The sequence below is a fragment of the Ambystoma mexicanum genome, chromosome 1q (assembly GCF_040938575.1).
Source record: "Ambystoma mexicanum isolate Mex_15411 chromosome 1q, UKY_AmexF1_1, whole genome shotgun sequence".
Classification (NCBI taxonomy): Eukaryota; Metazoa; Chordata; class Amphibia; order Caudata; family Ambystomatidae; genus Ambystoma; species Ambystoma mexicanum.
This window is the reverse complement of record NC_090922.1, coordinates 500,944,481-500,971,460: the sequence shown is the minus strand read 5'-3', so window position 1 is coordinate 500,971,460 and position 26,980 is coordinate 500,944,481. Positions and strand designations below refer to the sequence as shown.

The 26,980-nt window shown below is 48.8% G+C and overlaps 1 protein-coding gene across 6 annotated transcripts in view; it reads left to right on the top strand.

Annotated features, from left to right (window-relative positions):
• The first annotated feature begins 7,033 nt into the window (after positions 1-7,033).
• Positions 7,034-26,980, top strand: part of PHLDB3 (pleckstrin homology like domain family B member 3) — a 248,793-nt gene continuing 228,846 nt past the window's right edge. For 2 of the 6 annotated variants that reach the window (XM_069640847.1, XM_069640848.1), the window contains exon 1: positions 7,404-7,837. The gene's annotated coding sequence lies outside the window, so the exon portion shown is untranslated. Of the gene's footprint in view, positions 7,118-7,389; positions 7,838-26,980 lie in introns of those variants that run through there. The other 4 variants (XM_069640851.1, XM_069640849.1, XM_069640850.1 and 1 more) reach the window with 4 other exon arrangements.

Genomic DNA, 26,980 nt, shown 5'->3' with positions numbered 1-26,980 from the left:
CCTACCACAAAAGTGCCTCGGAGCCACCCGAAGAGGACCAGGAGATACAGAACAGAGATGCTGAGGCAAAATAAAGGATGAAAGCCTACGCAGAGCAGGAGGCATGCAAGACCTTCCACCTTAGCGCTCGGTGATGTGGTAGTTGCAAAACAAACTCGGGCCAATAAAGGTGATGCCTTCTTCCATGAAGATCCCCTCATCATCACCATGAAGCAGGGTTTCCTTGACACTGCTGAAGGGTTCTAGCGCAAAATGACCAGGAACTCGTTGCACTTTAAAAGACTGACATGGATACACCAGGCGCCACAATAAGGTGCACAGGAGGAAGAAAGGGACTATGCGTTGGATAAATCATACCATGGGGTATGTGTGTGTGTGTGTGTGCGTGTGTGTGCTTCTGGAACCTGCTGTATTCTCGGTTGGATGTCATCATTTGCCTTGCAGCCTATTGTGCCCCTCTCCCTTCTTGCCACACTTGCACCATAGAGCTATTGCAGCCGGGGTTGTTTCAGCTGCTAAAAAAAGGTTGAATTGGAAGAGCTCTCTCTGAGTGCAGCCGAATCTCACACACCGTGGCACTTATTTGTTTCCTGGTGCGTGAATCAAGAATATGACGCTGCTGTGTTGAAACTCCTGGCGGTTACTGATTCGAGTGGCAAACAGGTTACTAATGAGAAGTAACCCATATCTGCTACCTATATGAAATAATTGCTAAGTGAAGTGGTCTTTGTTGAACGATAAAACAAATGAACCGCCTGAGGTGTGCTCAAGTTTGGATATTGGGTGTTGCATTGGTCAACAGTGGAAATTGATGTATTAAGACACAAGAGTTTTCCCCTGATGAATTCCTCTGCCAAAAATGGCAATGAAACATGTTGGGATCATGTACACTGTTTTAATAATTAGACAGTGAGAATAGGACACTGATTGTCTATTATAATTCCCGGAAGAAGGGATTTGTCAACCAATGTAAATGTTGGCATGCTAAACACAAGAGTTTATGATTTAGAAAAGTGTTAGCAACCGTACGTATGTGTCTCTTAGCCTGTGCATCGTTTTTTTTCTTTTAGAACTCAAAATATGACTTTATCAGAGTATTACATATTTCTGGTTGTTTAGCTTAAGTCACTTCATTTGTAGCTGAATATATTAATGAAATTGTATATTTTTTTACGATTGATGTTTTCATAAATGTATTTAATAAAGAACAAATTTGTTTATGTATTGAGGTGTGAGGATATAATTTTAAATATTTACACCAGTACATTAATCAAGGCCGGAATACGGGTTAGGGATCAGGGTCCTGGCAATTAGACCCGGATGCATATGGGGAGGGTTTGTTATGCTGCAAGGCGAATTAAGGGTAATCAATAGTAAGGTTTCAGTGCAATTTGGAGGGGTAGGTTGCGGAGTGCCATGGCGGGCCTTGTCACTCTCGGGGTGGGGGGAGAATGTGGTCGGGGGTTTTGTGTGGTTTAGTATTGCAGAACGGGACGGACAGTGGGATGGGGTTGGTTATTGAAAAAAAAATTTAAAAAAAAAATTTGGAGGGGAACAAGTGACGGTTGACAATATGATTTACAACAGGATTGTCTCAGGCTTTTGCGTGGTTGGGGATGGCGGAACGGGACGGTCAAGGGTATGCGGTGGTTTATGGGAATGTAAATTAGGAGAGAAATAGTGACAGTTGAACAAAATGATTTACGACAGGATTGACCAGGGTGACGGCCTCAGTGCTGCACGGATTGCATGAAGATGTAATGCATGTCTAAATATGTTTTGGGTATCGGGCCGTGTTGTTGAATTGTGGCAATTTGCGGTAGAGCAGTATGCAGGCACGCGAACATTTTTTGCCGTAATTAGAAGCCGTTTTTCCAGGCACAGGGGCCACGCTTTAAAAAAGAGGTGGAATGTGTGAATCCAAGATTCGGTGGCGCGTGGCCGCCGCGCCACCGAGTGGCCTTAGGTTAGGCCCCTTTCGCCCCTACCCGCTCTTGCCAATTTTCGCACGTTTTAATATGACCTTGTAGCGGCTCAGGGGCTACTTCAGAACACCCCGGGTTCACATACATGCTTACCCCAGTGCACTCACACGGCGGGTGATATGTGCTAGTGCCGGGAAGTTTATAAATGACACGCAGCAAAAGGCAACATATAGGGTGACGGGCACAGTTCCTGGGTAATGCATCGAGCTGTGGGTGTCGCACAGACAAACACGGCATCATTGTAATAATGGCGGAGCAACGAATTGGAGAACGGCAACGCTAGTTATTATTCATAATATAGTATTACGCCTAATTGGTCGCAAAAGGGCTTATTATTATAAATTTCGTCATCACCGGGCACAGCGCTGCGGGGTTTTCGGTATGGCACTGAGCAATATACTGCGATTTGCACGCTCCCGAGGGCGTTTATTTCGGGCCGATGGGTCGGCTTTGGAATGGGCCGGGGTTTCGCAGAGGACACGCGACAGATGAGGCAGTACGGCTGCAGCTGCCAAGTTGCGGTATAAAGTGTGCAACCCTGGCTTGGCACCTGGTACGTGTAAGGAAGCACACGCGCCTATAAACAAGTGCTTCAAGGCGCCATGTTTAAGGGTATGCGGAGTTTATCCTACATAGATCAGTCATGAGGCAACAGGCTGGGTGCGTTGCTGGGCATACATGGGGCTCCGGTAGGTGGATAAGGGGAGAGGGGGGCATGTCACAGGCGCAGGTAGGAAACTTGACATGCGGGAGTACCAGGGGACGACAAAAGAACCCACAGGTCAGGGGTAATTTCACGAAAGATGGTGGGTCTACGGGGAGGATGTGCGCCTGGGGGGGTTAAGGCTTCATGTACAAGGGCCTGGGGTGCAGGGTTGGTATTAAAAGCATCTCCTTGCAAAGGGGCAGGGGGCTTAGAAGGGCCACCTTTGTTACAGGCCCTCGGTCGCGCCTGTGAGGGGGGGTCAGGGTGGGGGCTCACTTGTAGCGCACTCTCCATATTAAGTGTTAATTGAGGCCGGTGCAGCCAGAGACAGTCGGGGACTTGACAAGGTGTCCGTAAGGTAATAATGGTTATCTAGAACACGCTTGAATAAAGCCATCCTTTGGTCCTCTTCGTCGCCTTGCTTCCAAGACGAGCGCGTTGTCCATGTGCTAGCCTCTCGGGACTGGGTGACGTAGCAGGGGCACGTAGACTCCTCAGACCCCCCACTAATTTGATGGGGATCCCTTTGTCCGCCACCAAGGCTTACAATACACACAGAGCACCACACATTCGCGGCGAGCCCCCTCACCCTGAGCAGAAAGTGGCTGGGGAGCGGGGTGCTCGGTCCGGGGCAACAGGGAACAAAGCGAGGCACATTAAGAGGTACAGAACAACCAATGGGGATATGCCAGGAGTACTGGCCGAGGTACACAATGAAATTCTCTTGGACTTACAATTAAAACCCTGGTACAAAACACACAGAGCACCACACATTCGCGGCGAGCCCCCTCACCCTGAATAGAAAGTTGCACAATAGTAAGGGTTACAGAACCGGACACCGCAAATGGGGGGTGGCAAGGGTAGAGCCCAAACGACACATCCAATTATGATTGGTAGTGCATGCACGGTCAAATAAACCAACTATTAAATGATCACAGGGTAACTTATCACAGGGTAACGTTGCGCAGGTGCAAAGTGCGGATCCATGAATAGGTGTCAAGATTTAAGTCAGGGTTGCTCTAATATGAAGTTCAAAATCCAGCATTCTACAACAATCAATAGAGGGCTCTTTTAAACCTTTCCCTGCAGGCACAAAAATTAGGAATTGGCCGAACAGGGTATATTTCCACCCCCGCGCATATGCACGAACCTACCGGGCCTAGGCCCACAATCCCGACATTCTGTTGATACATATTGGGGGCAATGATCTTGTGACTAAAGGGAGGAAGGATTTGACAGAGCTATTAAGAACTTTACTAACCAGAATAGGGAGGGCATTCAGGGAAGGCGAGGTGATGTGGTCTGAGATAATTCCAAGGAAGGAATGGAGGGGGGCGCTACGCCACGGGGCCATGAGGAGGGAAGGAGGAAGACTATGGGGGGTTTACTAAAAATTAGGGGGATGGTATGGGTTCGACACCCCCTTATTACCTTAAAGGTACCTGGTTATTTCGATAAGGACAAAACCCGCTCCTCCCCACCCCCAAACATCCACACGCCAGAACAGAAGTGGAGGAGTGGAGGCATGCTAGAGCAAAACGAATACTAAGGGTGGAGTGCCCTGTGCAGGCTGGGGGGAACTCTCCGCCGCCGGCAGCCAGCAGAGAGTCTTGGAGGTGTCACAGGTCAATCCCTTTAACGAAGCACTGGCAGACCCATAGGGGAATGATCAGCCAACAAGATTAGATTTACGGCGCCCCAAGAGTACTAGGCTCGGGGGAGGCCCTGGGAAAAAGGGGAGGGATGCAGGGGACTTGGGAGCCAATTCCAAGCCCAAAATTGCGTGGGGGGGGACGAATAACAAACTCACAAACAAGACCATCAAAGGAAGTCGGTCGGGGGGGGAGCAAGAGGAGAATACGGGGGGCTCAGGTAACGGTGACAAAATAACAGCAAGGGGAAGTCTTCACGGAAGGAGGGGGGCATGAGGGGAGGGAGGTGGGGGATCCAAGATAGGGTGGCAAGGCGAATAGAGGGAACAGGGGGGAGGAAGCCAGCCCCAAGGAATAATGGGGGGGCAAGGACCAAACGCTGGGGGTCAGGAGACTGGGTACGGAAGAACAGGGCTGGGAAGTCTGCCTCTCGGAGGAAATGGAGCTAGGATAGGGAGGTGCAGAAACGGCAGTGAGGGGGGGTCTGGCGGGACCCGGAAAAACTGGCGACCTGGTGAGTGGAGGAGCAAGCAAGGGAAGGAAGGAAGGAGAAGGGAGAGGGTACACAGAAGAGAGATTACGCTGGCAGGGGGGCACTGGGCCAGACTCCACAGGGAGGCCTGGGGGGAGAGGGAACTGGGAGGATTTAGGGGCTCGGCAAGACGGAAGGGAGACCTGGGGGGCAGCATAGATAGGATAGGGCTCCCGGTACAAGCGGCACTTGGGGTCGGAGGGGGGGACAGAGTAGAGTAGAAAGGACTCAAAATAGACGGGCATCGCAAAGCGATGACCATATAGGCAGGCAGAAAGGTGTGGGCCGGCACCGGAGGGCGGTGTCGGCCTTAAAACGTACGGATGTGGGATATGTGTAGCGTTGGGGCACTTGTGGTGGTGCCGGTATAGGAACCTGAACACTAGCGAGGCACCGCGTGGCTGCCGGTTTTACCTAGACCCAGACATAGGACACGGTACAAGTGTCAGGGGAGGGGGGGCAGGGGATTCCCAACAAAGACCTAGAGCAAAAGGGGGGGCCTAGGGCAAAAGTCGGGCATGGAAAATCTACAAATGGCCAGGGGTAGAGAGAGGTTAATAGCAAGGGCCGGGCTCAACCTGAGCCGTCCATCCGGACGAGGACGGTAAGGTAGGGGGGGGGGCAAGGGATACCTAGGTAGCCGCACACAGAGTAGAATACCTGTGGTGGTGAATTACGGATCGCCTGTAAGATAACTCCAAGACTTTATGCAAAAATAAAGCTGCTGAGGCATTTCACTCTTCCAACTTTACAAGGTGTCTGAGTTGTTTTTCCAACATGTAATGTATGACATATGCTGGGTTGTGGGGGGAGGGGGGGAGTGGGGCCATGGGGCCAGGTCATGGAGGAGGGGGGGGACGACGAGGCACTGGGGTGCCCACGCTAAGAGATTGGCATAATTGTCATGAGGGCATGGTCTTGACCTCTTTAAAATACCCTTGGTCCTTATTAGTTGTTTAGTTAGAAGATTCAGAGGCATCAGGGCTGGATGAAATGGAGCCGGTCGCCCCGTGGGGGGTGGGGGAGCAGAGGTGGAGGACAGTCGTCCACAAAGGGCCCGAACCAGACCCTGCAGATTCATTGAAGAAATGGTGTAGAGTTCTTAGAGTTATGTTGTCAGTGTTTAAATGGGGGTGACGGGTTGTACTGTCGGGAAGTGTAGTTTAACTTCCAGGAGGGTGGGACGAGGTTGTGGCGAGAGTAGTGACGTGGGAGCCAGCAGGGGTTAGACAATGTAAGGAGGGCAATAAAAACGTGTAGTTGAGGAGCTCCGTCTCTGCCTCCTAATTTCGAACCTAGTCCCAGCGACGCAGGATATCACCGCCTTCAAAAGTACCATTATGGCATTGCCTGCAAAACGCGGATCGCATGCTTCACCGAGGGCAAATATGTTGGCTGTGTCAATGCTCGTTTCAGGCAGTCGTGCAGTTTGCAGTAAAGAATGTAAAAGAGGGCAGCCCCCTGTGATTTGTTTTTTGGAACCAACCATCACAGTACTCTCAGAGCCCCTAAGCTTGTCCGAGAGTTGGTATACTGTGCTCCAGGTAGGGATCAGTGGGAGGGAGCAGGGTAAAGATAAGAGGATGGAACCACAGACAAGTAACACAAACCCCACCAAAAGCCACCCGTCAGAAGCACACACGCCGATAATGAGAAATGCACGAATGGGGCAATGTCGCGAGCCTGCCTTCAAGAAGTACATTTTCAAAAATGTGGGGCTAGGAGTTGCAGACCAGAGGAAAAGAGAACGTGCAAGAATGAAAGGCCAACGAGAGCAGGGCTGAGGGGGATGCGACAAGCAGGGAACGAGATGCACAGGGGGAGGAGGGAGGGCAGCAAGAAGAACGTCAAAGAAAGAGGGACCACGGGGCGGGGCGAGTGGGAAAATGGGAAGAGGAGGGGGGGAGGTGACACTGGCAGAAAAGTTTGAGGGAATGGGAGTTAGACCGAAAGAGGGATTGGGGTGGTGCTTAAAATTGTGCTGTGGATGGCGAAAGGATGAATGGGACAGTCTCACAAAAGGAGGGGGCGACAGGAAGGGAGGCCCAAGGGACTGAGAGGGAGACACGGGGTGGGCAGAGCAGAGGGGAGTGGTTATTTGCGTTTTCATTGTATACGGAATGTCATGTGGGCTGCGTTTCCCAGTACAGAGTGATGTTGGACTCGTGAGGCACTTGCTCATGACACCCCACCCCCTCTCCAACCAAGCAACTTCTTGACGAAAGCAGAGATAAGCAACCATGTAATCTCCTTTGTTAACTCTTTTGACTCTGGTATTACGTTTCCATGCCCTTGCGCGTTCTGCTTTCGGGTCCTTGTGATTTTGATAGCACGCTTGGGGGGTGGGAGGGTCTCTGTGGCGTGGGGACTGTCACTGTTTCGCCCACCCCTCACATGTTGATGAAGGTGCTCACGATTAATGAGCTGGGGCGCTCTCTTGTCCGTGCTTTCTAACTTGTTTGAACACATGCTGCTCTTTTGAATGGAGGCCCGGCCCACTTCTGCTACTAGGAAGAGAAGGAGGAGGGAGGCAAGGGGAGAGGGGGAGGGAGAGCACAGGAGCCAGTGCACTGCCTGCCTGTCCCATCCACCTGCTGCAGCCTCGGGAGAAGCGCAGGCGCCCGGGCTGCCGCAGGATCTCCCAGAAGGGCCGCCCAACCTCCCTTCAGCCACAGGTGGAAACCGCCAGCCCAGCTATCTGGGACCGAAACTGCCACGAAATCGAAAGCGACGCTAGAGCAAGCACGGCCGGGTCACAAGAGTCCGGTCCAAGGGCGCAATCCGACACGCGAACAACCAGAGGCCGTAGCCCCTGCGGCCCAAACTCCACCCGGGTCGCCCGACGCCAGCACGAACCCCCCTCCTGTCAGCTGGGCGCCTGAAAGGTGACCGGGAGCCACTAGACTCTGCCGGCTTAGCTCTTCAAACAGGAACCACAACTGGAGACGCTGTCGGCGTTAAGGTAAGTTTCACCTACGCGGAAGACGTGCAGACATTCAAAAACATAAATGGTGATGGCTGATAAGGACCACCCAACCTCACCTTATATCCACGCAGGACCCTGCTATGGCAAACCCCAGCACGGCAACCCAAGTGCCTTGTGAGTGGGGACTGGCTGTGTATAGAAGGCTGATAGTGTGGGGGTTGTGGCAACCTAGTACTCCATTTATTTTCTGACAGTCGGTATGTTGGGGGAGCAGTCGGGTATTGAAATATTTTATGATGGCCAGAAGTCGGGTGTGGGCTTTGAAATTGTTTTGCTGAGGTTGGTGGATGGTGGTTGAAAAATGGGCAGGACTTGAGTTGTTTTAAAAGTCGGCGTGTTGGTGGGATAGGTGGGTCTAAGACTAAGTGGTTTCCTGATGGCTGATGAGATGAATGTTGGCATAACCGGTGGGCATTTTTTTATTTTTATTTGTTTTCTGAAGGTCAGTTAGATGGTCATGTATGCTTTTGCACTGGCCACATCACCATCATTAGTAGTTTCCAAGTGCCAAAAACATCCGGCTTGTTTTCTGTGGGTTAATTAGTTTGGGGAGTGTTCTGTGTGTAAGTGGTACAGGTGGGTGTCCAGTTATTTTCTGTAGGCAGTAATCCCGGTGTTGGAGAAGCAGGTGGGGTTGGAGTTATTTTCTGAATGTCGGTGGGTCAGGTGTTTACAAAACCGGTTAAGTCTTGAGCTGTTTTCTAAAGGGAGGTTACTTGGGTTAGCGCGTGGCACTGAATTGCTTTCTGATGTCGGGACAGGCAGCCTTGCGTTTTCCTGTTGGGTGTTGTGAAAATGGTGGGACTGAAGTTGTTTTCGGAAGTCAGTGAGTTGGGTGGCAGCGAAGGATTGGGATGTGTTTTACTGGTTGATTAGTTGGGAGGAATCGAGTGCCTCTTCTCTTTATTTTCTAATGAAGGCCTGTGATTTTAGTGGGAGAGCTAACTCTCACATTGCCAGAAAGCTGCAGTGCAGGTGTTTGCGTTTAGAGTTATATTCCAAAGGTCTGATTATGGAGGTTGGACACGGGGCTTGGGTTGTTTTCCATAGGTCGCAGTAACGACGGGACTTGAGTTTGTTTTCTGACTGTTCTTGTTTTCAGAAGGCTGGCAAGTGTTGGAGGAGGGATCGGATCTTATGTTGTGTTTTCTGTTGTTTGGTTCTGAATGGCGGTAGGTTTGAGAGCTTGTGGTGCATGAGTTTTCTGAAGGCTGGTGAGTTCGGTCCAGAGGAACACGAGGGCAGTTGTTTGTTTTCTGTTAGTTGGTTAGTTTGGGAGACTCATGACTCTTGGGTGGATTCTAAAGTTCGTTGCACAGCTGGGTACCACATTGTTTTCAGTTGTCTGTTAAGTGAGATGTTGGGGGAGCATTTGAGTAATTTTTTGCTGTTGCTTGCTCTTAGGTTAGGACTTTGGAAGGAACATGTCGTTCTTCAATTGTTTTCAGGTCAGCAGCTTAGTTTTTTGGGAGCAAGTGGTTCTTAAGTTTCCTAAATGCAGTGGTGGGGGATCCCACAAGGTGGGGAAGGAGTGGCGGGGCGATGCCCGAGGAGTGTGGTCTAGAGGGGGCGGGGCTCGTAGTGGACATCTTGCAATGCTCACTATATTTACAACTGATTCCTTTCAGTTGTGCATGTATTACACACCAGTGCCAAAGCCGTGGTAAAAGGCAATGCTGCCGTCGCGGGCGTTTCTTAATTTTATTTTTTTTTATTATTAGTTTTCCAACGCGGTTCAGGGGCTTGGGCGGCTGACTCTGGCTGGATCCCGAGATCCGGCTACACATCTGGTGCAGGATCTCGGATCTGCCGAGAGCCGGCCCAATGACCTGCACTGCCTAAATGTGGATGGATGGGCCTTGAGATATTTTTAAAGCTGCTAGGTTGTTGCAGGCATTTTGTTCGTTCGTTCGTTCGTTTGTTTACTTATTTATTTCATTTACAAAGCGGACAAACAGCCCAAAGGCATCAAGGCGCTGTTACAGCCTGTGAAGGGGGCAGGGGAAGGGTGTTGAGTTTCTTTCCTGGGGGTCAGTCAGGTGTTTAGGGGGAAGGTGTGCCCTGGGATGTTTTATGTAGCCAGCAATGCCCGGAGGGTCCTATTTCTATTTCTATGTATTTATAAAGTGCCAAAGTCCTCAGGCTTAGTGCAAATGGAATTGTATAAGGAACAACGCTTTGCCAAGCCACAAACTAATTTTGACTTGTGCTGAAGTCTGTGGTCAGGGGTGGTGTGTCCACATGTCATGTAGCCAGTAATGACCGGAGGGTCCTAACAATCTATCGTAGTGTGACGTGTGGCTAATCTTTACAGATCTTTGCATTCTGGGGCTTGTGGTCCTGTATTTGCAACAGGTGTGCAACCTCATGCGAGACAGTGTAATTTCTCTGAAAGTTTGCACAACAAGGTGGACTTTGCTCATGTCCACAACACTCTCAAAGCAAATGCGTATGTGCTCAGGCTGGGCAGGTGGAGCTAAACTACATGTTTCTAAGTGCCCGAAACTGTGCAACACTTTGAAATCACATTTTATTAGCCTCCTAACAGAAAAAGTAATTTTTTTTTTAATCTGCTCCAGAAAAGTGAACGGCTGGGTCGGCCAATTTGTAAACCGACTTTGTGACTGGTTTACATACATCTGACTGGGGCAGGACCCTCATGAGAGGGAAACGGTGATTATCACTTTGGCAGTGAGTTCATCAACGAATAATACTCCATGTCTGTGGAGTTGGCAGAGCTCCCCGGATACTATTCTTGGGAAAGTGGCGTGTTAGAGGGTAACGTTTTTGGGCCGTCAGTCTTTTGAATAAGACTGTTCGTTCCTTATATGCATGTCCGCCCCCTCCCCCCACCCCCACTCTGCTCGCATGAACCTACTTTGCTGTATCCTGGATTGACCATGCGGGTGCAGGGAATTTGTTTATTTCTGAGGGGACTTGTTGCTGTTAGCTAAACTGAAACACCCACCCCGTTCTTTGCTACCTGCAGTGGAACAGAGGGGAGCTTGGACATGTGCAGGTGTCTCAAACGTCTCCGATTCGTTCAGACTGGTCTCATACAGTGAGGCACCCAGAAGCCACTTGTTTAGCAAATTACTGGGCCTGAGGAGGCTTTTGGTGATGAAAAGGCGCATGATTATGACGGGTCTTACCGTACATCAACCCCTCACCTTGCTCATTTCTTCACAGACTAAACCTAACCGTTTAACCCAATCGGCTTCATTTACTACAGGCCACTAATTACTTCTACACTTCTGGCACCCACCCCATTCTGATTGTCCATTTGGCAAACCCCATGAACCATTTGCCATATTAGACCAAACCGAACTCCCAATAACCCCAGTACTCTTCTTTGTCCCTTACCCTGCCCTCTTTTTTTCATACTCTGGACTAGTCTGTCCCTCTGAGCAGAACAAACGAAACCTATTTCCTAACCACAAAACCAGCAACCAAATCCTTGTTCCACCTGGCACTGTGCTCCGGTTCTTCTTGCTCCTGGACTGACCTACTCTGCACCTGTTTCCCACTCGCGCGCGCCCTACCTCAGGGCATGATACCAGGCTCCCTATAAACCAAACGCCCTCTACCTCTTGGCTCACCTCTTAAAACTATTGCCAGCATGATGAAGGTGTGGGTACAGCAACCACGCTGAAGCTACCTGACACCACCTGGACAAACCCACCCTCCCTAAAAAACGAAAGGACTGCATCCGAAACCTTACGCGGCGACACATGATTCCTAGGTGGGAACCTCTAGAGGCTTGGAAGGCTCACTGCATGTACACATAACCACAACCCCCAAGTAAGCGTGGCCCGTCTAAGCTTGCCAAAGGAGGAGACTCGGTCCTCCATCACTCAGGGACCCCCTTGCGCCCGGAGTGGTAAATGGGCAGCCCTGTAGGCATCAGATGTCTTGCCTGCTGTCACTGAGGGTGTTACACCAGGCTCTGTGCTTTTGGGTGCCCTGTTTCCTCCAATGCCTCACACCCTCCGTCCTGGAGGCTTGCACTTATCTTACCATGCGCTTCTCTTGCTCACCCAGGATCGCGGGCACCCCGGCCGCTACTCCCACTGCCCCATGCCTTCTGCACTTGGAACGTTCTGAATACTCACAAGGCATAGTACGTTTGTCATTTAGGTTTGCCCTTCACTGTATTTCATATCTCTGTTTATTAATGTCGCTCATTCCCATGTCCCTTCCCTGTGGGTGCTTTGAAACAGAATGTACTTGCTGTATGAGCGCCTAACACGCGAACAATAAATAAATATTCCCGCTTAGAAAGAAGAGGGTGTCCCACTGAGGTGTGTGTGTGTGTGTGTGTAGAGCTCTCGGGTGAAATGTCTGCATGCTGTCACCACTGGCCCCTCTTTTTCTGACTTGGGACACCCCTTGCAGCTGGTGGAGAGATCCAATGTGGCGCCAGTAGGTCAGGCAGTCCATTTTTTGGGGCGTTGTGATGCATGCAGCTGTGCTATTCCTGTGTCTGTTATTGCAGGCAGGGCTAGGGGTACACAGATGCATGGAACTAAATCGGGGGGAGGGGGTGAGGGGGAGACACACCTAACGGGGTCATCACAAAATCTGCGCCATATTGTTCACCACAGCAGCTCTTTTTCACACGATGCCTCGGTGAAGCTGCTTGCTTTACACTTCTATAATCCAGCTCACTTCCTGTAGCCCAGACCATGTTCTGTTGTCTGCCCATCTCCTTTTCCTGCATTCCACTGGGAATTGCACCGATCAGTCTCAGGTTTTTCTTAAGCAACAACAAATCCACTAGGCTTGTTTTTACTTAATGCCACTTGTAGCTTCAGCCATATCCCCATTTGGCTAGTTAATGGCCTTCACATAATGGACAAAGCTCTTCACATAATGGACAAAGGGGGGGTAGCCCTACCTACAAGGAGCATATGCCTGCAGGTGCCACTGTAGCACTTTGCAAAGACAGCTAATTCTGTAGTTGGCCTTTGGAACACTCTCTTGGCTAGCCCACGTTCTTCAACCCTATGGAGATGGCATGATAGAATGTATGCTACTTAACTTAATACAGAAGCTGCATGTGACGTTTCTCAGAATGTACCATCTCAGTTAAATCGCTCCCTGAAATTCCATAGCACTACATATCCCAGAAAGCCCCTTGAGCCACTCAGCATAGTAGTCCTAAAATACATGCTCCAGAATACACTTTACCTTTATGCTCCTTTCCCTCCTACCCCAAGAAATGCATTCCCAAAATGCTCACTGACTAACTCAGTTTGGAAAAAGGCAAAGTTGATGGCTGGAAGGTTTTGAATGAATAAATGCAGACATTCCTCTCGATAACCCATCATACAACGTTCAGCCTGCCAAGCCATTACATTAAGAGGAAAGACCACGTGCAAATCGGGCTTGGTCCCACCCCAAAGGGGACATTGAAGCTCAAAGTGGGCGGTGCGATCCCTCTGCACAAGTTACTTCAGACATATGTGATGAATCGAGGGGAATTAGTTCCTTCTCCCCAAGGGGGAACCACCCTGTGAGGCTAGGAGTGGAACCTGTTCTGCAACACCCTGCCTTTGGGTCGAGGCAAGTGGGACCTCGCCCACCCCCACCCCCCTTTGGGGACAAGGACTCCCATTCCTGTAAGGAACTCCCTTCATCAGTAAATATAATGGCATACATGAGATGACCAAATCCTGACGAGTATCAAGACTGCACTGAAGAAGAGGCTGAGGGATGCTATTCTCAGGAGAAAGAGAAAGGAAAACGAGCAAATCCACAGAGAGAAGTGGATTGAAAAGAGATCACTCGTGTAGTGAGCGAGGATAGAGAGCGCGCACGTGCAGTATGTCTCCATGTACTGGGGGACGTGAGACGGGAGGAGGCAGAGCCATCGCAGGATGTGGAACCCACGAATTCCAAAATTGTTGAGAAGCAAGAGAACAAACACTAACCAGTCAGCATACCAGAGAGCCTGAGAGGAGAAGAATTGGTGGTGGCGGGACCCTGAGAGAGTCAAAGTGAGGAGCTGACCCGCCCAACAATGCCAAGACCATCTGAGGGAAGCCACTACAAGTGACGCAGCTCCCTAGTGTCATCAAGTGGAAACCAAAGAAGTGAGAAGACCACAGGCGAGGAGGGACGCTGAGGAAGCCGGCTTACAAGTACAATGAAATAATTAAACTGATGCCAGACCCGTAAGAGTCCCAGGACCGTTTCATAAGAAGAAAGAAGGTAACTGTGGACTGGGGAGGCACGGGAAGAATAGCAAAGAGTATAATATAGAACAGATAAGAAAGAAGAGCTACTATGATGAAATGGCACAAAATCCATAAAGTGCATTGAAAGAGTTGAATACATTTGGATTTTCATTCTCATAGTTTCATATGAAATTTGATAGTTGGGGGGGGGGGGGGGGTAGGGAGGAAGAACAAGGCTGTTGCTTGGGGGGATGAAAGTAGAAATACAAAGAGCTTACTGAAAGTGAATTCTGTGAGTACAAGGAAAGCATAATGTTTCCAAAGAGGGAGCTGCATGAAAATGAGAGAAGTCCAATGTCAACCGTATTAAATGGGAATACCTTGATTCAAGGAAAGAGGTACGGAAATCCTCAAAGGAGGCGATTAACCATAACGTATATTTCTATCCTGGCAAGAAAGGAAAACATGTAATGCGCCCAAAGTAAGAGTGTAAAATAAAAAAGGGAGAATATCGGGCGTTAAAGGCCCCTGTAGCCTATATAAACAAACACGTTGAATAAAGCAAAGACTTGTCTAAAGTGAAATATAAATTGTATTTTTTTGGACATTCAGGGAAAGTCGACTGACGGAACATCCTTTAGCTAAGGAACACCCCTTAGCTACAGGGATAGCTAGACCTTTCTGACTTTGAGGACATTTTAAGTAAGGGTTATTAAATCAAGGTGTCGGTGTTTTTCTTCTGGCTCATCGCACATCTTTCAGCCTCATTGGCCATGGTCTTTCTCATTCTGTAATGGCAAAGCAGACTGAACAAGAGGGTCTGGAGGATTGTCCAGAGCAATTCCAGAGGTTATGATTAATTAAAATCCACTCGGCCATCAACCTTCAGTTTTGCTAGCCCAGATGGGAAGAGAGGATGGATTGCATGTCAAGAATGCACCCTGTCGCACTTGTAGAATTATGCCACTATGTGAACTACTCGTTTGCCTCACTACAAGCAAGCGGTCTGAAGAGGAGTTCATATCGAGGAATGCATTCTCCCTCTGTCTAATTGCAGGATTCACGCTCTCCCACCAAGTAGACGGATGTCTACAGGACTAAATGTCCAAGATTTTACTTTGTCACGCAATGGGGAGAGGCTTCCATGGATTGCATCTCTCAGAATAACACTGGGCCGCATTACGAGTTGGCCAGTGCTGTAGTAATGTATACTGGCACGTTGCCACACAGGCCAACTCCAGTTTACCTGTAAAATGGTGGAATTACCTTCAGCTAAGAGCTGGAGGTCATTCTGCCACCTTACTGGCAAAAATCGCTGGTATTACCAGCACCGATATTACTGGTGCCAGCAAATATTGGAAAAATCCACCATGGAGGCCAATGGGACTAAATGGAATGGGGATTTACTCCGGGTACTTGGACTCGTAATCTGGCAGTAATTCTGCTAGACCGAGTGCCAGTATCATTCATTTCGTTTGCCGGTTTCCTGGCGAATTTACTTGCAAACTCGTAATAGCCCACTATCTCACTTGGTACCGATACCACCACACAACCATATTCTAGAAAGCACCCCCTTTCAAAACAGAATCCGCCCAGCTCCCAAGAAATCACATCTGTTAATTTTCACACAAGAGGCTGCTCATGACTAAATTACCTGGAAGGCCTCGTGCCTCGGTGCTTGAGTCCCCAGAGTACTACATGTCCCAGAATTCGCTTGTCACATTTCCCAGAGTTCACTTCTCCTTACAAGTCCCACATGTCTACACCACCATAAATGCTCCTTCCTTACAAGGCAGGACTGAATACCTGCCAATGGAGTCTGCAGCCTTCTGTGCCCTGTCTTTTTACCCCTCACCCCCTTGCATTGGTTGACTTCCTGGGCTGGTGTGCTCGTTTCCCCTATTGCATTGGTTGACTTCTTGGGCTGGTGTGCTTGTTCCCCCCCCCCATTGCATTGGTTGACTTCTTGGGCTGGTGTGCTTGTTCCCCCCCATTGCATTGGTTGACTTCTTGGGCTGGTGTGCTCGTTTCCCCTATTGCATTGGTTGACTTCTTGGGCTGGTGTGCTTGTTCCCCCATTGCATTGGATGACTTCTTGGGCTGGTGTGCTTGTTCCCCCATTGCATTGGTTGACTTCTTGGGCTGGTGTGCTCGTTTCCCCTATTGCATTGGTTGACTTCTTGGGATGGTGTGCTTGTTTCCCCTATTGCATTGGTTGACTTCTGCTTTTTAGGATGGAATAACTTCAGAGATCTGAAGTTTCCAGCCCTGACTCAGAGTACTTCATCCAGTGCTTGCTTTATTGCCATTGCATTACGTTTTTCAAATTCCGACTATTAATGCACCACTGCATATACCAGAATGCAAATTGTATGTGGGCATTGCACACTCTATATCCGCCTCACTTCAACCTCCGAAAATAATTCCCACCGAGGTCGCGCGCCCAATGAAGGTAGAAGAGCACGGATTCAGTCTTGTTGGAAAGGCCGTTCCCACGAGTTCCTGACTGGCCTTAGTCTGAAATAACACGACTTTCCCAACGCAGCGACGGCCTTTATGGAAAACGGTGACCTTCTGTCGCCTTGCACGTTATGCAAATGCTTTGTGCTGGCAACAGCGCCCGGCGCTGAGGTATGCGGCCTGCGGCGACCAGGCGCGGCAGGAGGTAATGAGCGGAGGGGCCCGCGGATGGGGGTCGGCGTGGCATAGCACGCTGCTGGACCCGCTGCGCACTTCTTATGGCGTTTGCAATTCCGCCTGTCCTTGCGAGTCTCCAGGCGCTTTACAGCTCTGGCCCTGAACTGGTCATTGCGGCCTAAGCTCAACGTTTGCGCTGATTTTGAGGGAAGAGCCACTGCCGTCGCAAAACACTTTGAAAGGCACTTGGGGGCGCATACCTCGGTATAATGGCCGCAAAGGGCACACGGAATCGCATTTTGTCAAATCTCTGAACGTTACCAAGTACTGTGGGTTTTCTAGAGTCCCATATGTGCGCCCCCCTCGCATGTGAGTGGTAAAACTGCCCTCGCAGCAATAACTTTACATCTAGCCTCGCAGTTAATTATTTTGGTTTCTCCTGCAATTTTAAGCCAGCTGTGCTGTCTATACGCCTTCAATTATTTTAAAAATGGCACCCTCTACTCCTCGAGCACCCCCCCTCATACAAACCTTTTAAATGAGAATTCACCAAGCATTCATTCAAGGCAAGCTGAGCATCACCGTTAGTCCCATTTGAAATTGTCAAACAAGTTGAGCGCTGAGTTGAGCATTTCACTAAACCAATGCTCAACAAACCCTCGTTTTGTTAAGTTGAGCACCTGTTGAAGCATAGTTGAGCTTTGATTGAGCATGGCATTGAGGATTGCATGGAGTTTTGCATTCTAATTTGCATGTGAGAATCTCAACCAGTGTTCCATTCAAGTTAGTTGAGCAGTAGTTGAAAGCTCCTGGGTGAGCGCTCTATTGATTTATTTATTTTTGGGATTTTTTTTGTTGGGCCCTATAACGCCTGATGTTGATTTCTACTGTACACTTATCTCCTCCTTCAAAGTCGGCCTGGATACCCCAGGCCTGTGCCAAAATATGCCATGATCCGGACAAGTCTCTCCTGACTGTGCGACCACCATGGTCCTAATTGGTGCTATACTAAGATAATTTACATTTACAGCAGAACAGTAATTTCACTTATTGGAAGTATTGGTGGTGAGTTCAAGGATTGAATGTGCACAGTCTGACCACTCCGCCCCTTTGAAACCTGAACCACTCAGCGAAAGTAATGCATACTTAAATGGTATGCATGCAACACTGTGACACCATGTCTAATGTGGATGACACTCGCCAGCCTTTAATTCGGGAGCATATCCTTCGTTCAGGGAGGGGAGGAGCATAGTCAAAGGGCAAGCCGAGTAGCTGTATAATATAACTCCTACATTAACACAATATTGGACCACTAATGTAATGTGGTAAAATACCCTCCCACAGGCAATGTACCCAAAGCATATAGATGTAAGGAACTGAAACCCCCCACTGGGGAGACATTACTGAATTATCGGAAAGAGATCCCTGAGGGGGAAAAACTGAACCAGTAAACAGTGGGTACAGCTAGAATACCCTCTCCCCCACCAAACACAAATGCCCCCTGGATATAGGCAAAATGCTACAGCGAATTGGCCCAAAGCAAGCCCGTTTTTAATGGTCCAATCCTGTCTGCTGTAACAAGGGTCCCTAGCATCCTGGTGTCCTACCCAGAGTGCCTTGCTTCAGTGGGGAGGGTTAGGTGTAGGCAGTTTAGGAGCCTAGGAGTCCTAGAAAAATTCAAGATAGTGAGACCCCTCTGGACTGAAGCTGTCCTCTAGGTTATACTAACTCCACCTTTTCCTCCTTTATCCCTAGTTCATAAGGTCTCCAGTAATCGGCATCCTGATGTGAGGTGGCTCTTTTAGTGACAAGACTGCCTTTGAAGCGGCGGTTCCCAAGGGGCTCCCGAGAAGGGTTCCTATTGTCAGTCTTGGTGGATTTAAGAGGGTTCCTGGGCTGCACCAAACATTGTTGTGGGTACACCCAGGCCAGGAAGCTAATAAAATACAAACCAGTCCCTGTCATGAAGGAGTCACTGCTTACCAAGCTGACAATAATATGACATCAATTACTTGGAGCTGTACAATTGTGTGATCACAGTATCCACCATGTCATAATTAGACATGGCTTATACTTGGATATTATTCTGCGCCCTGTGGCTGGGTTACACAATTACGATGTTTTGAACCATAGGTGCAGATGGTTAAAAGGCCACCTCTGTCTATTGGAACTTTGTGTTCCAGCAGGTGTGGTCAGAAATGCCCATGTGTTGGTGCAGGGCAGCTGCTGGGGATTTTCAGAGACGGCTGCAGCAAGGTGCATGTGTTCTTTATGCTTTTTGGCGCAGAGTGCTCTGTAAAAGTGGAGTGTGATCATCAGATCCCACTTTTAGAAAGATAATTATCAATATAATTTTATTATAAAACAATCAAAACATCTTAGGCTATTCTACCCTCATCAGGTGGTAATTAAGAAATGTACAAATCTGAGACCTCTTCAAAGAAAAACAGTCTCACAATGCACCCTTTTTTTTTTTTATATATATATATATATAACACAGTCCAGTTTATTTCAGGGAGGTCTGTTGGTTTGACGCACCCACAGAGAAAGGCTCTACCTCTTGTCGAACTTCATTTGCTTCAGCTAATGCATAATACATTATATACTTGCTAATTGACAAGAAACAGGGTGACTGTGTCAGATATTTTGTTTTTTTGACGTGTCTTTCAGTCTTGAAAGTACAAGTTGCAAAACCCAGAGGAGATTCTTGATATTAATTTGTATTTTGGAGCTTGCAGACTTTCATCCAAGATGAGGAAATCAAAGATGTAATACTGCGCTTTTTTCTGAACAGGGGGATTTTTAATCTTTTCCAGAACAATACTTTAACCCACCTTTATATTGGCTAGAGCCGAGAAGATACGTGGGCCGGTGTCTATACTGCAAGCTGGGCTTGAGTCCTGGTTTCCCCTCTTAACTAAAGTGTGCGATTCTGGTTACAACATTTTATCTCTGTGCCACATCGGCAAAACGCGGGATGCCGGGTATGGTTTTTGTGTTGCGGAAAGGCAGGACGCCATTTATCATTGGTCTTTAGCTGGTTAGGCCTGTGTGTGGCTACCCACACTTTCTCTATCTCTTCCCCCAACTCCCCTCCCCCACCCCCCTCGTACCCGGGCAGCAGTGGTGCAAACGTCTTTGCAGACGGAATAGTTATAGCACAGACACGAGCAGGGTAGGCATTCAGTTGCGAAGAACAAGTAAACCACAAAAGCGGTGGCACAAGCATGAGATGGAGCACTTTAAACAGCGCACAAACAAAGCGTATGTAATTTGGGGGGCACGTTTCTCTCTGGCACATGCATTACAGCTGCATGAAAGGCAATGCATCTTATTTCACACAGAGCAGGTGCAGGTGGAGTGCAGCTTATTTCACACCGTGCAGGTACAGTGCAGCTTCTTTCACACCGAGCAGGTGCAGGTACAGTGCAGCTTCTTTCACACCGAGCAGGTGCAGGTACAGTGCAGCTTCTTTCACACAGAGCAGGTGCAGGTGGAGTGCAGCTTATTTCACACCGTGCAGGTACAGTGCAGCTTCTTTCACACAGAGCAGTTGCAGGTGGAGTGCAGCTTATTTCACACCGTGCAGGTACAGTGCAGCTTCTTTCACACCGAGCAGGTGCAGGTACAGTGCAGCTTCTTTCACACCGAGCAGGTGCAGGTACAGTGCAGCTTCTTTCACACCGAGCAGGTGCAGGTACAGTGCAGCTTCTTTCACACCGAGCAGGGGTAGCCTGGTAAAGTTCACGCGTTTATTACATACACAGGCTGCAGCCTTAAAACCTTCACTTCTACTCTGAGCAGGAACAATACAGAGAGCAGAAGTACTCGCCGCAGAGCGCACAGCACAGGAAGCATGACTAAGGGTGAAAGCAGGTTCTTGCATAGACAGAAGAAACGCACAGCAAAGGCAGTAGGTTGAGAGGGGGGCGTGATGGTTCTGGGACTCTACTAACCAGGGTGCAGCTGCAGCAGGGCGCACTAGCTGGTGGATTACTTAAGACCTCTGGTTATGTTTCATTCAGCCATGCCAGCATTTTAGAGCTACAATTCCGTGGGAATATTAGGGGCCTCGTTACTAGTTTGGTGGTATTCCCTATGGAAACGCAGTTAGACTGAAATCCCATTACCGTCGCTTGTAATTGTGGTAAGTTTGACCGACTGAGAGTTAGGTTTTTGGGTTTAATCCTATAGTCATGGCGTCCATAGGACTCCATTGAGGATTTGGATGTATCGCAGGTGTGAATACTGCATGGGGGAAATCCTCCAGTAATGTTGAGGAAATATCTCTGACATATTACTGGCGTGGCGGGGGTGGGGGGGTTCTCCTTCCCTTTACATCCAAAGTAGGAATTTGGCAGTGCGTCAAGTGGTGGTAATTCTGTTACTGCCACTTGTTACCACACTGCCAGTCAAAATGAGGATCCCCCGAGTCTTGGACCTGTGAGCTTTACATCTATGCTGGAGGAATGCAATTCTAATCCGAGAATACAACTGTACGACAACATGGCGCTTCCTGCAGCGGTAGCCTGACCCTGTCGGTGCCACCCTGGTGCCCCCTCCACTTACCACGGCGGCACATTGCGGGATTCTGAACATGTTCCCTGCACGGGTAATGGCATGCACACTGCCACAGGTACCTGTCCTAGGCTCCCCGGGTTTCTATCCTGCCCAACCCCCTCCTCGTTGCACCACAGAGGGGCCAGTACTCTTTACCTGTGGGCAGGGGTGTTGCTAGGTCTGGAAAAGATTTGGGGCTGTGCTAATGTTGGGAATGTTGGGACTGGGGGCTAGCTAGCCGTTTGGTTGTAACTCCTGAGATTCTATCCGGGGCTACAGCCAAAAGACCTGGGGCTATAGTCCCCTTAGCCCCCGCCCCCCACCTAGCAACGCATCTGCCTGTTGGGGAAAGTGGACTCCGTGCCCTGTTGTCTCTGCATGAGGACCTTTAGCCAGCCAAGTTGGCACATTTCCGGGCCCACTCTTTTATGACGAAACGAGAGTACACCTGCAATCCCATGGGTACATCTTTGGATTTAGCCTCTGCCTTCCTCTCAAATTCCTAAGCCAAAATATCTTTTTAATATATGCTTCTCTTGTTGATCAACCTTTGGGCGGAGGCTGAGGAGTGATGTTGGCTATGAAGAAGCTATGGCATTTCTTAACTTGACGTGTAGAGGCATTGTATAAAAGGGCCCATAGTGGGTCCGTTCTGTTCTAGCCCTGTCTGGGCAACATGACCCTGGATTCAACCCTACCTTCACAGATGTCCCCCAACAACGGACACGCCTTTCCCACCCACTTGTCTGATACCATGACTTTTGCAACCTACCACGCTGGGAGGGTCCCTACTGCCGTCTTGGTCAAGAAGCAGCCAGTGGGCTGTCTGGAGAGCTCCACCTGCACCCTTGTGGCGACAGCTACCCCACCCCATTGGCTAGCTGTTGGTGGTTGAGGACGTCGTGTAGGGGGTTTGGGAGATAAGTAATTGGAAGATTTGCACCTACTCCAGCCCTCCCATACAAGGCTCTCGATTGTGCTGTCTGGGGTAACAGTTGCGGGGGTCACCTGGGAAGAGAGCCGCTGTGAGCAAGATTTCCCAACCCTGACATCAGTTTGTTATTGTGTGCCCCTCGTCCCGGACTCCCTTTGGGGGCCCACAGAACCCACATTCTATCCAAGGATTTTCTAACTGCCTGGAGAGGTTTCCTATGGTCCGATTCACTGATGTGTTGGGCAAAGGAGCTCAGGTTTATCTTCAAGTCCAATAGGTAACTCTACTTCATGTGCCGAGTTAACGTGTCCAGTGTTCCAACAGGGGCACAAATGGGGGTGGCGAGAAGAGTCCTTCGGTGCTAAGTTCTCCCAACTCTCCTTACAGGACGGTCCCTCATCACAACCTTCTAATACCTGCTCTTTTGCCAGGCCGCTGACTCTGTTCCCACATGCAACTGTTGCATAGTTCCTTTTCTCACTCATCATAAGTCTCCCAATTGTCCTGGGTCTATATGGGCTTGTCTTGGACTTTAAAATCATAATATATGTCTACCAGTGTGTTTCATTGACATCCTATGCTATGTGATGTTTGTATAGCGCCGCACTGTCCTGCTCATGGCCCGGAGCCGTTTGGGTTGTCTCCGAGTTAGGCAGACCGTAGTCTGAACATGACATGGTATAACCTTGCATTGCAGATAAATAACATTACGCAGTGAACTGTACATTTCAAATGCAGGAAAATTACCATTGCTTTCGCAGAGCTGGCTAGTACTACAACAGTGTTTTAGTAGTTTGTGTTGGATACCAGGAGTGCTGTGTTCTGCTATAACCCTGAATAGGTGATTGAGCTGAGAACTGAATTTTGGCTTCTGAATAATCTCTGCATGCTGCACTGAAAGGTAGAGCGAGCAGTGTGCATACGCAAGACTTTGTATACCTTAAACAACTGATTGCAGTTGTGGACTCTGCGATTGTATGTCAAACTGTAAATTACTTTACAAGCATATTCGGTAGACCATAGTCTGGTCATTGCAGTTGCCCTAAAATGACCCCTGCTTAGGAAGAAAGTGGCTAGTATTGCAAAGGGATCTTTAGCAATATGTGTGTTTGGTCTGCAGAATGTTTTGTTTTGTCAGTGAATACGTGATTGCAGGTACATGGAACCTTGCACAATATTGTTTCTGCAGTCCTAGATGATGCACTGGTCTGTTATTTGGCACGGTAATCTCCTCTTGAGTTGCTGCATACCACATTGCATAACCACGTTTCCAAAGGGTGCGCGTGGAGGGCGCTCATCCTTGGTACCGACCATAATCCTAACACCTGTTGCTTGATGGTCTGTTTCAAAAGAGTTCAAACTTTATAAGTAAACGTTATCTCACATTTTCTTCTTTCCTAGTCAGTGTCTCGAGCTTTCCCTAATTCTCTGCTGTTCTGAAACTGCCCTCGACTGGGGCAGTACAGGGTTGCCCAGCCCTTTCCCTTTGGGAGTGGCAGCTTAGCAATTCAGGTCAAGCGGAGTCAAGCTGGTGTAAATACAGGGTACACAGTTATCATTTAAAATCAAGAAATATCCACAGAAAAGTAGATCTTGTATGCATTGCAAGGCAAGGTAACAGTCCCAAGTCTTATGGTGAAAGTGTTTGTTAATTCCTAAACATTCAGTTTAGGGAAAACCGTAGTTTCTCAGTTGGTAATGGTCACACCGGTGCTCGGATTAGTCAGTGTTTGGTGATTTGGTATCCTGAAGTGATGCTGGACAGCTTATTCAACTGCAGTACACGTCTCTCGTTGTGTGGAATGGAAGAGAAAGGCAAGCTTCTGATTGGTCAAGAAGGAGATGTTCCCGATGCTGAATGGTTATTAAAGGGGGAGTAGTACTTGCAATCGGAACCACTTGGGTGCCTATGCAAAAACTGACAGGCGTTCATGTACCCAGCACCCTTGAAGGTCCTTCAGGCTCCCACAGAAGGGCCGATAATGTCTCTGGTAACAAATGTTCAGTGAGCATCCGCTGTTTACGAATGTAGGTGTCCGTGTTTTGTCTCTATTCGAGGCTAGTGGCTACAGAAGTGGTGTTCAGAGTCCAGAATCGGGAGTGTCATCGGGGAGCTGTTGCAGGTGAACCTTCAGGTAGGAGCGGATCCAGAAGTTGGCGTATCGAGTTGGAAATGCGGTGCAGTCTGGTCCCATTGAGGAGCTGAGCTGGTGGCTGAAGGAGCCAGGAGGACTCCAACAAATCTATTTAAGGAAAGAGGGCGTTTCTGGGGTTCATATACGTCAGATAGTAAGTTCAGGTTGTAGTGCTTCTTGGGCAACCGCAGGTCTTTAGCTTCCCTGGGCAGCCTGGGCGTCTATCTGCTTGTAGCTGGAACATTTTATGGGATTCCTATGTTCAGATAATGCTCTTTGCTTTTAGCACCGCAATAGTGACCATCAAGGACTGCTGAGTGCACAAGGCTTAAGGCATGTCCTATGCACTACTGTATTTTGCTGACCCTTGCAACTGGTATTGTTAGGAGAATCTTTGAAGGATGCGAGATGTAGCATGGTTTCCTTGCGTCCAATCTTTAGGCCATTGCCTTCTAACCACCTTGCATGTTTTGCAAGTAATTTAGACTCCACTTTCATTTAGAATGTGGGCCTGCATACCAGTCCCAAGGACCAATGGCAGGGTTACCTTTTTGTGGGCAGCCACCTAACCAGTGGGGGGGAAAAGGTGACACTAGAAAAGGCGAGACACTGTGCTTGATCAGGTAATTATGCGATTGTCCTGCTACATGTGACAGGGTTTCCTTGGGGCGGTGCCCTGCTATCCCTTGCTGGATTTTGGCGATTTTTGGGTTTGAAAACCCTTGGCACATGTGCTGGGCGTTGGAGTTGGTCTGAGAGCAAGATCTCTCCAATAATAGTCAAACAATTAATTGTTTATGTGCAAACTATACTTATTTGTATAGCTGACATGTGTTTCTGCCCTCCTGGGTCATTTCCAAGGCAATGATATATCGAAGGTTGCTCCGTGATTAAAAGTTGTCCGTGATTGTACGTCACAATCCTTTCAAGTCATCATTCGGTGCCACAGATGGTGTTAGGAGGATCTCCTGGGAGGACAGTCCTACGGATGTGTCTAGTAGAAATTACCTGAGGAGTCGTTTCGAACTCTGTCAGTCGGCCGTGCGGTTTGTTCTGTCATTGCAGGGGGGCCGCCACATTCAAGATGCATGTGCTTCTTCCCGGGAAAACTCTTGCTGTGGATTCAACTTCGAATCCAGTCAGTCATTCAGACCAATCTGGTCATTCCCAGTGCACCGTTGGACTAGGCTGTAGAGCCATGAGGATAAAAGTCCACATCCAAATTGCATCCTGTTGGGACGAACTCCCAGGTGTGCCAGAGTGTCGCTGGAAGTCCGCAGACTTTGTAGAGCACAACACCCTCCGCCCCAGAAGGCATGGCGGACTCTGTCAATGGCAAGTTAAAACTGCGGATTAGTACAGGCAAAACCACAGGAACAAGGAATAATCCATGCACATCACCCTCTAGTCTCGGGAGGATAGCTTAGGGGCAACATGCTCACCTTGGAAGCAAGACTCGGAGCAACACAGGTTCGATTTCCTCTGATCCCCGCTTAGAAACCTCTGAGTATTAAACGCGTTCTAAATACCCAATCATGTCATACCATATCGTAGCTTCCTCGGCTCACAGGCCGGTTTTACTGTTTAGTGGCACCAGCACCACATCACAACTGGGCCCTTCTCCAGAAAACCTATCGGGCCAAAGGATTGGGTTTTGAGTATTCTACCACCTGTATAGATGTTATTCTACTGGCCCTTGCATGCCAGGTGGCTGGCATGGTCCATCCCCAAGTCATTAACTAAAACAATGTTGCAGTGTGGTGGACATATCATTGGTTCTTGCTCGTTTCTACCCACCCCTAGGATACTGAACTGTGGTTGACTAGAGCTGACGTCCCCAGGCCTGGGATCCGCAAAGGTTCTCAGCTCCCTGTGTACCGCTTCAAGGTAATGAATGACTACGTTTCTGCATTATAACTTGTGTGTACCACCTTAGCTTATCGATCGGCGCAAAACTTGTAGCATATTGTTGCATAATTGTCACTGTCTGTGTCTGATGGCCTGGGACCAATGCTCCTTTCCCACCGCTGCTCGCTGTCCATTGTCTGCTTTGGCCACGTCACATGTTCAGAGACCACAAATTTGAGTATTTATTTGTATTTACTGCAGCTTGCTCCTCTGTTGTCTGGGGATTGGAATGTCATCCGTATCTCTTGGCCTTGGCAGTAAGTCCTGTCTCGCACACCTTGCTCTCTGTCCAGCCTGAATTTCAGCCCAGCTTGTCTCTTGGTGAGGGGCCTGCGGCCTGCTGTAATTCTCTTAAATGTTATGCGGTTGCTACAGTGTCCATGCTATACTACATTTCCATAGGTTAGTCACACTGGGATCTGTCAGGTCCCATAGATGCTCCTGCAGTTTCATAGGGTTATTTGCATGTAAGCATCTGCAAGCTTTGCTCAGGATCCCTTGCTTCTTGCGGTTTCTGCGTTGCTGCATTTGGCTAATGGCAAAATAATAAAATGATGACCGTATGTATATATGTCTGACCTCTAACTAAAGAACTGTTCGCTCAGGTTCTTCATTTGTTCGAGGGCATTTTTATGTCCCGAATGTGGATGGCACATGTGCTTCATGTCTACCGCTGCTATGTCCTGGTGTCACTAACATCAGCAACATGGCTTCTTGGTGCTTAGTCCAGTCTGTCAATAGAGATGTCTTTGATCATGTCCTGTGG